We start from the raw sequence: 9,885 nt of genomic DNA, 5'->3' as shown, positions 1-9,885 counted from the left end.
TGTAAAAATATAACATAATTCGTTATGTTGCACAATATAAGTTGTATAATATAATTATAATTTATAGTTCTATGTTGTAGATCATTCCAATTATTATAATTTACCGTATATATTAAAAATGAACTGCAAAGACAAACAAGAGTATGATATATGTGCCTGTGACAACAAACACAGCCCTATGACAATATGGTAAAATTTTGTTAAATCTAATTATTTTTTAAAAGACAAAATAGTTAACAATAAATGCAACTATAACAAATGTTTAATATTCACCATTAATTCAGTTGCATAATATCAATCAATCAACATATTTATCCACAAAGTATATAAAATACAATATAAAACCTCGTTAACCAATGGTTTTTTTCCCAAGAGGTGAAGATGAAATAGAAAAATTACAATCATAAGTCAGTCGTGACTATTACTATATTATTTAGCCACTATACCATAGTTTGTACAGTACCGGTATCTAACCACCGTTAAGAAAGACAATAAAGAATGAATGATTACCGGTATTGCTTTTTGAATAACGAATAATTGTCATAATAATTAATGCTTGTGGTACACCACGTAGACATTTCTGAAAAGAAATTTTGTTGAGAATGTCTGGACGGTTTCGATTGAGTTGCACTTCAATCGTCTTCAGGAGAATAATTGCCATGCTAAAACACAACATCTAGTTCACATGAATAGACCAAATGTTAGGCTGTACAGCGACGATATTTTCAAAATTAGTTTAAACTAAAATGATTGTAATAATGAACACAGTTTATCAATTATAAAACTGAATGAGTGTAGAAAAAGTATAAAACTGCAAGATATCCGACTCTCTCTGGGTTTCGTTGAAACGCAATCTTATCTCAAAATCCACGAACTCAAGGGCGTCTTTAAAAAAAATATATAAAAGGCGTTTATATCATGGAGGAAAACAATTTCAAATAATTTTATAGTAATAATTATGGGAAATATTTTTTATAATGACAATCGTGGGGTGGTAACTTCTTACACGTGTCGTCAAATGCCTTTTCTGTAGAATTATCACGCATGTTATTTGTACTTAATTAGAGTTTCGTATGTGTGTTCATCTGGTAAAATTAATGTCTGATAAACCGTCTTATCTGCCTGACCCTTTAAATTTGTTTCATTGATGTAGTAGATAGGTGTATCTGCGCTGCTCTCTTTTGCTATCGCAGGAACTGACGTCCTCTTCAGTTTCCTTAAAATAAAAAGAATGCACTCATTATATACAACATTTTATTGGCCGGTCTATTTTGAAACAGGGGGTCCGAACAAGGGGGCGACTAGAGCATCGGTCGACTGCCCGGAATAAACAATCCTTGGCAGGGTTCAAGGGGAGAGTGATTTTATGGCTTAGTAGGCCTATATGGTTCAAAATACTACAACAACAAAGTCGTGCTCCAGTCACAGAAAAAAGAAAACGTAGGTCCAACTGCCCTGTATGCATGCAATGAAACGTCCAAAAAATACTACCACAAGATAAGTGGCGCACTATTAGATTTCAAATAGAGGTTGCTCGAAACTCGTTTTCTGAAGGACCACTTCATGGTTACGTAGAGCGCGAGATGGCCCCCACCCCCGTGGTAGTTGCCAGGTTCTCGGAAAATTTCATTTCAAATTGAGCAAGAATAGTGTACAGATCATTGTCAGGATTATTATCAATATAATAATAATAATATTAATAATAATAATAATAATAATAATAATAATTATTATTATTATTATTGTTATTATTGTTATTATTGTTATTATTATTATTGTTATTATTATTATCAATATTACTATCAATATTATTATTATTATTATTATTATTATTATTATTACTCTGGTAAAGGCCGCCCTCGACGGCCTTTTGCGAAATTGTGAGGTTATTGGACGGGTCCAGATTATTTGAAGGCGGCTCCGGGTTATTTGCAGGGGAGGATCCAGAGATGTCCGAAAAGGGGAGGGGCAAAAGTGGGTCCGAACAAGAAAATTTTGTTTTCTAGACGCCCGAAAATAACCTCTGTTATTTCTTTTTATCAATTTTTTCTTTTTCTTTCTTTTTTTCCTTTTTCTTGCTTTCCAAAAGGGGAAGGCACTATCCAAAATCCGCCCCTGCTGTGGGAGGACGGACGTCGTTTACCATATCATATGGATCCGTCCAGAAAATAATCATTCTGTGAAGCCCAATCAGCCAAATGCTGGCCATCATGGAGTCGATCGGTGGGGGACAGGGGGAGGCCCTCCCCCAATTTTCACCAATCTCCTATAATTAAAACCCCAGTCTTTTCAAAGCGAGTGTAAAGAACAATAATTACACATGACTGTCATGAATTTTGTCTGTTTTTCTCTTTTTAAAATTAGGTGCGTACTTCTTGACCAAAACCGAGTAAAAACGCAATTGTTTGTACATTTCGTAACCATCTCAGTAACCACCGTTATTAAAATTCGAATTTTGGAAGCATGTTAAACCTATTAGGCCAATATTTTTACTAACTCAAAAGTGCACAATTTCTACTATAAACGATCTATTCCTTTTGTATATTATTATGACCCGTATATACTAGTGTTTAATATTATCTGTATACATAGATTCCTCTTTTTCCTTAAAAAAAAAATTACACTTAGCCAATTGAATTTTGTATAGCCGTTATTAAACAATAATTAGCATTTGACACTGACAGGTCTATCTATTTTGATTTATTCAAACAGTGATACCACAAGTTTATAAACTCCAACGTTACGTTGACGCTACGTCTACGTTGACATTACGTTATATTTTTATGGATGTCAGTTTGCACACAATATGTAAGCGGGGATAATTATGATTATCTATATTATCTATATTATAAATTGAGTAAGGCCTTATGTTTGTGCCGATTTGCCGTCCAGACGCGTGCACAGCTCTGGAAGAAATATATCGCAGTGCCATTCTTTTAAATGTCTTATTACTGGCATATTTTGAGCTCCTATTTATGTCTATTAAAATATCATAAAAAATAATTTTACGAATCTACAAAATATTGGACGAGGATGGTAACGCTACAAAAGCAACACATTTGAGAATTCATTATGCAAATAACGTTACAGTATAGCGAAAGGAGCAGCAGAGTATAGGAAAGCGGAACGTACCACTTCAGTATTCGCGGCTGATCACGTATAATATGTTCACTAAATAATGGAATTAAAATATTATAAACTCCTGATCATGCTAAAATAAGTCAATATGACACGAATAAGGAATGTCTACATCCATTAAATTTTAGCATGTATTGTACAATCCATTTTTTATCATAATCTTCACCAGTATGCCTATCTTACCTGCTTTATCATTATAAAAAAAATATTATTGGCTCATGTTTTTATTTATTTCAAAGGTAATTTGACTTTCATTTCCAAAGGTCTTTCTAAATTATAGTTCGACTGGGCTTCACAGAATGATTTTTTAAATGATGATGATGATGATGATGATAATAATAATAATAATAATAATAATAATAATAATAATAATAATAATAATAATAATAATATTAATAATAATACATTTATATAGCGCGTAATGAAAAAAGCTTCTATTCACTTCACATTAAACAAAAAGTGTTTAAAAAAATAAGAAAAACATAAAACTGGCTCAACAAAAATGCAAAATCTTCAAGGAGTCACCATCCGACTCCACTCTAGCGTAATCCCAGACCCCTACCTAGGTGAGAAACACCTGGGTGGATTCATAGGCGACGATGGCAGAAGGCGGCCTTTTCGCGAGTCAGGTAATTTGAACAACTTTTTATGATGAGTATTTCAGTGGCAGATTTAAGGGACCCAGCTAGCCCACCCTCCCTAATTTTTTTCCCAAAAATAAAAAATAGAGAAAAAAGTAAATTATATGAAAATTCTTACCATGGTTGGGGCTGAGGTGGTCTACACTCTTCACCTCTAAAAGCCCCTCCCTGGGCCCCCTCTATTTCAAATTCTTGGATCCGCCGCTGTATTTGAAAATGTAGTGTAGAAATAAATGTAAATGTACCGTATTCCTTAAATTCAATTAGATACGACATATAAAAGACTATATGTGCCAGAGCTTCCGGGGGCTTCACCCGTTGGACCCCCACCAGGGACCTAAGCCGCCCCTCGCCCCCCAAAAAAGACGTTCTTATTTTGCATTTCGCCCCAACCCTAACCCTAACACCGTCTCCCTTACTTTCAACAACGGATCGACGCCCTGGATTACCAAAACAGAATATTCTTGTATTTTTATTTATTTATTTATTCACCAAAACAACAGGGGACACAAATCCGCCACTTACAGTATGGCTAACAAAGGACGAGACGACGGAAACAGAAACACAAACAAAATTACTTTTAACTAATCACGCCTAAAACGCTACGACGGAAAATGTGCAGATTGGAGTTAAATAAATCTAAAGACGGATAGTCCTGAAATAACTTGTTATACGAGGAACTTAATCTACTATTATAAACCGGTTTTTAAAAATATTGACTCTACTTAAAGGAACGTAAAGAACATCATTATTTCTTAAAATACGGACAGGAACACGAAGGACAAAATTAGATACTAATTCACAATCAAAGATAGAAGTCAAACATTTAAAAAGAAATATAAGGTCATTAAAATTTCTACGGGACTGGGGTGATTTATTGAAAACTTAAAATTAATATTAGTCTGATTGTGACTGATGTAACGCAAAAACCGGGAATGAAGGCGTTCAATACATGAAGCCTGAGTTTTTGAGATAGAATTATAAATGACGGAACAAAAATCTAATTTAGGTTGAATAAGTGTAATGTACAGGTATGCTTTGGAATGTGGGTCCAGATATTTAGAGTTGCGCCACATCAATCCAAGCAACATATTGCATTTCCTAAGAAGATGGTCTATATGAAAAGGAAAAGTAAGAGAGCTATCTAAAATAACTCCAAAATCACGATGTTGCAGCGCCTTATTAATCGGTTTGTCGTCAACTAAATAGATATAATCGATTTTATTTTTCTTTAAAGTAATAGTTAAGGTATTGCACTTAAGTGGATTGAGTACCATACCCCATAACTTAGACCAAGAGCAGAGTTTATTTAGGTCTCCCTGAAGCTTTTTGGCCTCCTCAAGACATTTAATTGTTTTACAAATTTTCAAGTCATCTGCAAACATAAGACATTTTGAATGTTCGAATAAAAGTGGGATGTCATTCACATACAAATTAAAAAGAAGAGGTCCTAAAATGGAACCTTGGGGGACGCCAGATTGGACTGGAAGCCAACCCGACGTCTCTCCACCAATGACTACTCGCTGCTGTCTACCATCTAAAAAATCTTTAAACCATGATAAAAGATTAGGGCAAAAGCCATATTGTTTTAATTTAAGAATAAGTAAATTATGCGGAACTAAATCAAATGCTTTAGAAAAATCGGAATAAATAATATAACATTGCCCCTTGTCATTAATAGCCTCGTAAACGGAAGTCAGGAGACAAGCTAGATTTGTCTCGCACGACCTGCTGGGCACGAAGCCATGCTGGCAAGGAGAAATGGCAATAGAAACGTGAGACCAAATATGATTAAACATAATTTTTTCAAACAATTTTGAGATGGGCAGAGAAATAGGTCTATAGTTACTGACTTCTTTGAACCTGATTTGTAAATTGGAACTATGTTGGATTGTTTCCAGATAGAGGGAAACTTTCCTGTAGTCAGGGATTTGTTGAAAATATTGCAGACAGGAACTGAAAGAGGCTTGGCACACACCTTTAAAACATGGTTACTCAGTTCATCGCACCCAGATGCTTTAGAAGTTATTACAGAAGAAAGCGCTTTATAAACTGATTCAGACTGAATAACTGGCAATGCCAATATATCTAGTGAAACTTCAGGGAGAGCTAAATGCTGGTCAGTTATTGACATATCTTTTTGAAAAACAGAATGAAAATAAGAGTTAAACAAGACGGCTTTGTCCTTAGCATTTTCCGCGACCTTGTCCCCGTAAGTCATAACAGAAGGATAAGAGGATGACTTGGTTTTAGTCTTCATCCAAGTCCAGAAACGTTTTGGATTTGTTTTTACGTTGTCGGACAAGGTACGAATATAAAGAGAATTTTTCTTTTTTGCCAAAGTTTCAAAATTGTTTCCTGGCTGTATTGAATTCGTTTTTATACTGTATTAGTTCATATTTTTTCCACATTCGAAAAAAATGTTCCTTCCGCCTCAACACGGCTCTAACTTCATGGTCGAACCAAGGCGGCATTTTGCGCCTGAATGTCTTAATGGGGACAAGGTCACGGAGTGCGGCGTCAATTAGATCATAAAATAGAGTTAAACTTTCATTAACATCATAACTGGGAACAATAATGTCAAGAGGAATGTTTTCAAACAGACTAATAAGGTCTTTGTCGTTAATTGCTTTGAAATTATATGATTTTCTACATTTATTATAACAAAAATTAGTTGTCCGAAAATTTAAAAAAAATTCAATAGAAGAATGATCAGACTGGAAGATATCTCGACCAATAACGGTGTCGGTAAAAGTTCACATGAGCTACATAAAATTAAATCAAGAATGTTATTATTGCACGTAGGGCTCATATTACATTGAAATAAATTAAGACTAGAAATTAAACTATCTAAAAAGAGTTCGTCAATAGAGTTGGTGGGTGCTAACCCAGTGCCATCATTTTTCCATACGATATTGGGAAGGTTTACATCGCCAACCAGAATTACTTGATGACGAGGGTAGACAGCTGTTGCATCTTCAACAGATTGAGCTATTTTTAATATGTTTTCCCGTCCACAAATCGGTGCTCTATAGACAACTCCTATGACAACCGTCTTCTACTTATTTTCACTTCAACCCATAAAAGTTCAACGTCAGGGCGTTCAAGCTATATTTACTGTGGGCGGAGATATGTACGGAAGCCCGTTATTGCCACCAGTGAATTAAAATTTCAGATCCGTTAACTGGCGGCCGCCAGATAATTAAGTGGCGGCCGCCACATAATTATCTGGCGGCCGCCAGATAATAAGTAGCGGCCGCCACATAATTATCTGGTGGCTGCCACTTATTATGTGGCGGCCGCCACTTAATTATCTTACTTAACCCTGTGATTGCTAATATTTTTTGAAATGGGTGCTAGGCCTATATGACTGCCATTATAAGGTATAGCTGGTGACCAGCTACTAGTATGCTTTTAATCACTATTTAATGCCCTTTAATATTTGACCCAGCTATAACAGACAATCACAATGACATAACAACAAATATAGAACATACAATACAGTTTATGTGCTACAGCAAAGATATAGATATATTTTGTGAAATGGCTATATGACTGCTATTATAAGCTATTACAAGCTAGTAGCTAAAATGACTAGCTAAGCCTACTACAATGCTTATAAATGCTGGTTCTAGGCTGGTTTCCCCCTGGACATTTTCCCCCGGACAGTTTCCCCCGGGATTTTTCCCCCTGGACATTTGCTCCCCGGACTTTTGCCCACCCCAGGACAATTTTCCCCTAGGACAATTACCCCCATGCATTATATTTTCTCTCAATTATACTGTACATGTTCCCAATACATTTTATTTTTTTATTTTCATAATTTTAAGTAGGTAGATAGTTATCCATATAATATTTAGTTCACTCAATAAGACTGAAGGCCAATTTGAAATAGTATTTTAACTATGCATTAACAAATTAAATAACTTCAGTACAAGAAATATGTGAAGGTCTACATCTTTTATTATCCTTTATTTATTCAGTTTGACAAAGTATCAAGATTTATAAAATGTGAAATTATAATTTATAAAATGATCCAATTTTTATATTGAAGTACCGTACTTTTATTTTATAGAAATGCTTATTTAATAATGTAACAATATAGATTAAACAAGGTTATTACTTTTGTCTACATTACATAATCTAAATCATCTAGCCTTTATTCAGTTCCACAAAGTAACAAGATCTACATAATACTGGTAGTATGAAATGAAAAAAAATATATATAAAAATATATTAATACTGTAATACTGAAGTACTTTTCCTTAATTACCAATTTAAAATGCAACAATTTTTACATAATTATATTTTCTAATACTGAAGTACTGTACTTTGGCCTATCTATTGTAACAATATTTTATAATAATTTTAACAATACAAAATAAACCAAAATAAACAAAGTTATCACTTTTGCTTTTACATGAACAACTGGGCAAATGTCCAGGGGGAAAATACCAGGGGAAACTGTCCGGGGGGAAAATGTCCAGGGTAAACCAGCCTGCTCCCATAAATGCTACCGGTACCGTATTTAATGCTAGGACCAATCATGCGCTTTAATGGCCCGTTCTACATCGAGATAATGCTATACCGCAACCTGGGTACCCATTAAGTAAGTGGCGGCCGCAAGATAATTAAGTGGCGGCCGCCAGATAATTATGTGGCGGCCGCCAGCAGTACCCAGGTTGCATTATCTCGATGTAGAACGGGCCATTAAAGCGCATGGTTGGTCCTATTATTGTTATTTATAAATCAAATGTAAAATAATAATATGAAATTTATGAACTTCGTTTTTAAGATGTGGTTTTCTCTCTTACCTGATGAAGAATATTAAATAGACGGTGAGAACAAATAAAACCAAAGTTGCTATACTCCATGTAACATTGCACATGGTACATCTACACCCTGCAAGAAGTAATTAGTAAAATGTATGATTATATATAATTTATTAATCATAATGTATAAGTATTCTTAAGTAACTGGATAGTTGTTTAGAGCAAGAGTTCTTACTGGTTTCCTCTGTTTCGATAATTAAACTGGATGAATAATTTCCGTATCCCTTGACATTTTGTGCTGCTACCTGTGATAAAGAAAAATAAATAACATGAAGTAATTATCACTAACATGGGAAGCAACTAACCTAAGCTAGGGTGATTGTAATGGTTTAAAGAGGATGATAAAGATAATGAGAATGATGACGTCTATAGGCCTGTTTTAAATAGTATATTTCTTACTTTAGTTGTCTTCATGCAATAAGCTAAAAATAGGTACTGTGTAATGTTGCAGAATGTGCCATATAATTGCAGGCATATTGAATGCTAAAGGTAATAATGGGCGATTAAACCTCATAATGTCTTCTTATCTATAATCAACTTCCTATTATAAATAAGCTACTATTGACCGCAAATGTATCAAGTACTTTAAATGGAGTCATATTTTGTCCATGGTCTAGAACGTGTGTCCCGCACACACTACGGACATCACAAATGTCGTAACCCGTAAAAGCAGGCAGTTTGTGGACTTGGAATGTGTAAAATGCTGGGAAAAAATGCATTGCCTACAATTGGTGTGTACTGATGTATTAGATCAGTCAGTTATTTGGTTATCATATTCGTCGTTTTCGTTAACGTTGATTATTAATAATAATAATAATAATAATAATAATAATAATAATAATAATAATAATAATAATAATAATATAATATTTTAAATATAAGGCTGAGCGGTTAAGGCAGGGACGCCGCAACCTACAGCCATAATATCGGCGCTGGTTCAAACTGCACGCTCGCCTATGGTTCTGGAGGTGGAGCAATCTTTATAAAATTAACAAACCCGACGCTGAAAAGAGATGCAGGTAGATTTAATCTACCCGCCGTATAGAATAACCATGGAGGTATTATAGTGAACCTCCATGGAATAACATCATCAAAGAGCAGAAGGAGGCGCGGGGCCTAACGAAGCCCACTGACGAGAACCGCTCTGACGTCATAACAAGATCAGATGACAAGACCACAGCAGTGGTTGAAAGCTTGCAAGGTAAGCTTTTAAAATAATATCCAGTGTTCGAAGTTTAAAATATTATATTATGGACATCCTGGATAGATGAATC

General features: G+C 34.7%; 1 long non-coding RNA gene across 1 annotated transcript; it reads right to left on the bottom strand.

Annotated features, from left to right (window-relative positions):
• Positions 1-229: 229 nt before the first annotated feature.
• LOC117110980 lies at positions 230-8,858 on the bottom strand. Its single transcript, XR_004445797.1, has 3 exons — positions 8,787-8,858; positions 8,594-8,681; positions 230-1,216 (listed from the first exon to the last, which is right to left on the bottom strand). It is a non-coding gene; the product is annotated as an uncharacterized LOC117110980 (long non-coding RNA).
• Positions 8,859-9,885: the final 1,027 nt, after the last annotated feature.

The sequence above is a fragment of the Anneissia japonica genome, unplaced genomic scaffold, assembly GCF_011630105.1.
Source record: "Anneissia japonica isolate Jap-2015-1 unplaced genomic scaffold, ASM1163010v1 scaffold573_len2283161_cov171, whole genome shotgun sequence".
Taxonomy (NCBI): Eukaryota; Metazoa; Echinodermata; class Crinoidea; order Comatulida; family Comatulidae; genus Anneissia; species Anneissia japonica.
Note: the sequence above shows the minus strand (reverse complement) of the source record. Positions and strands in the feature narration are given on the sequence as shown.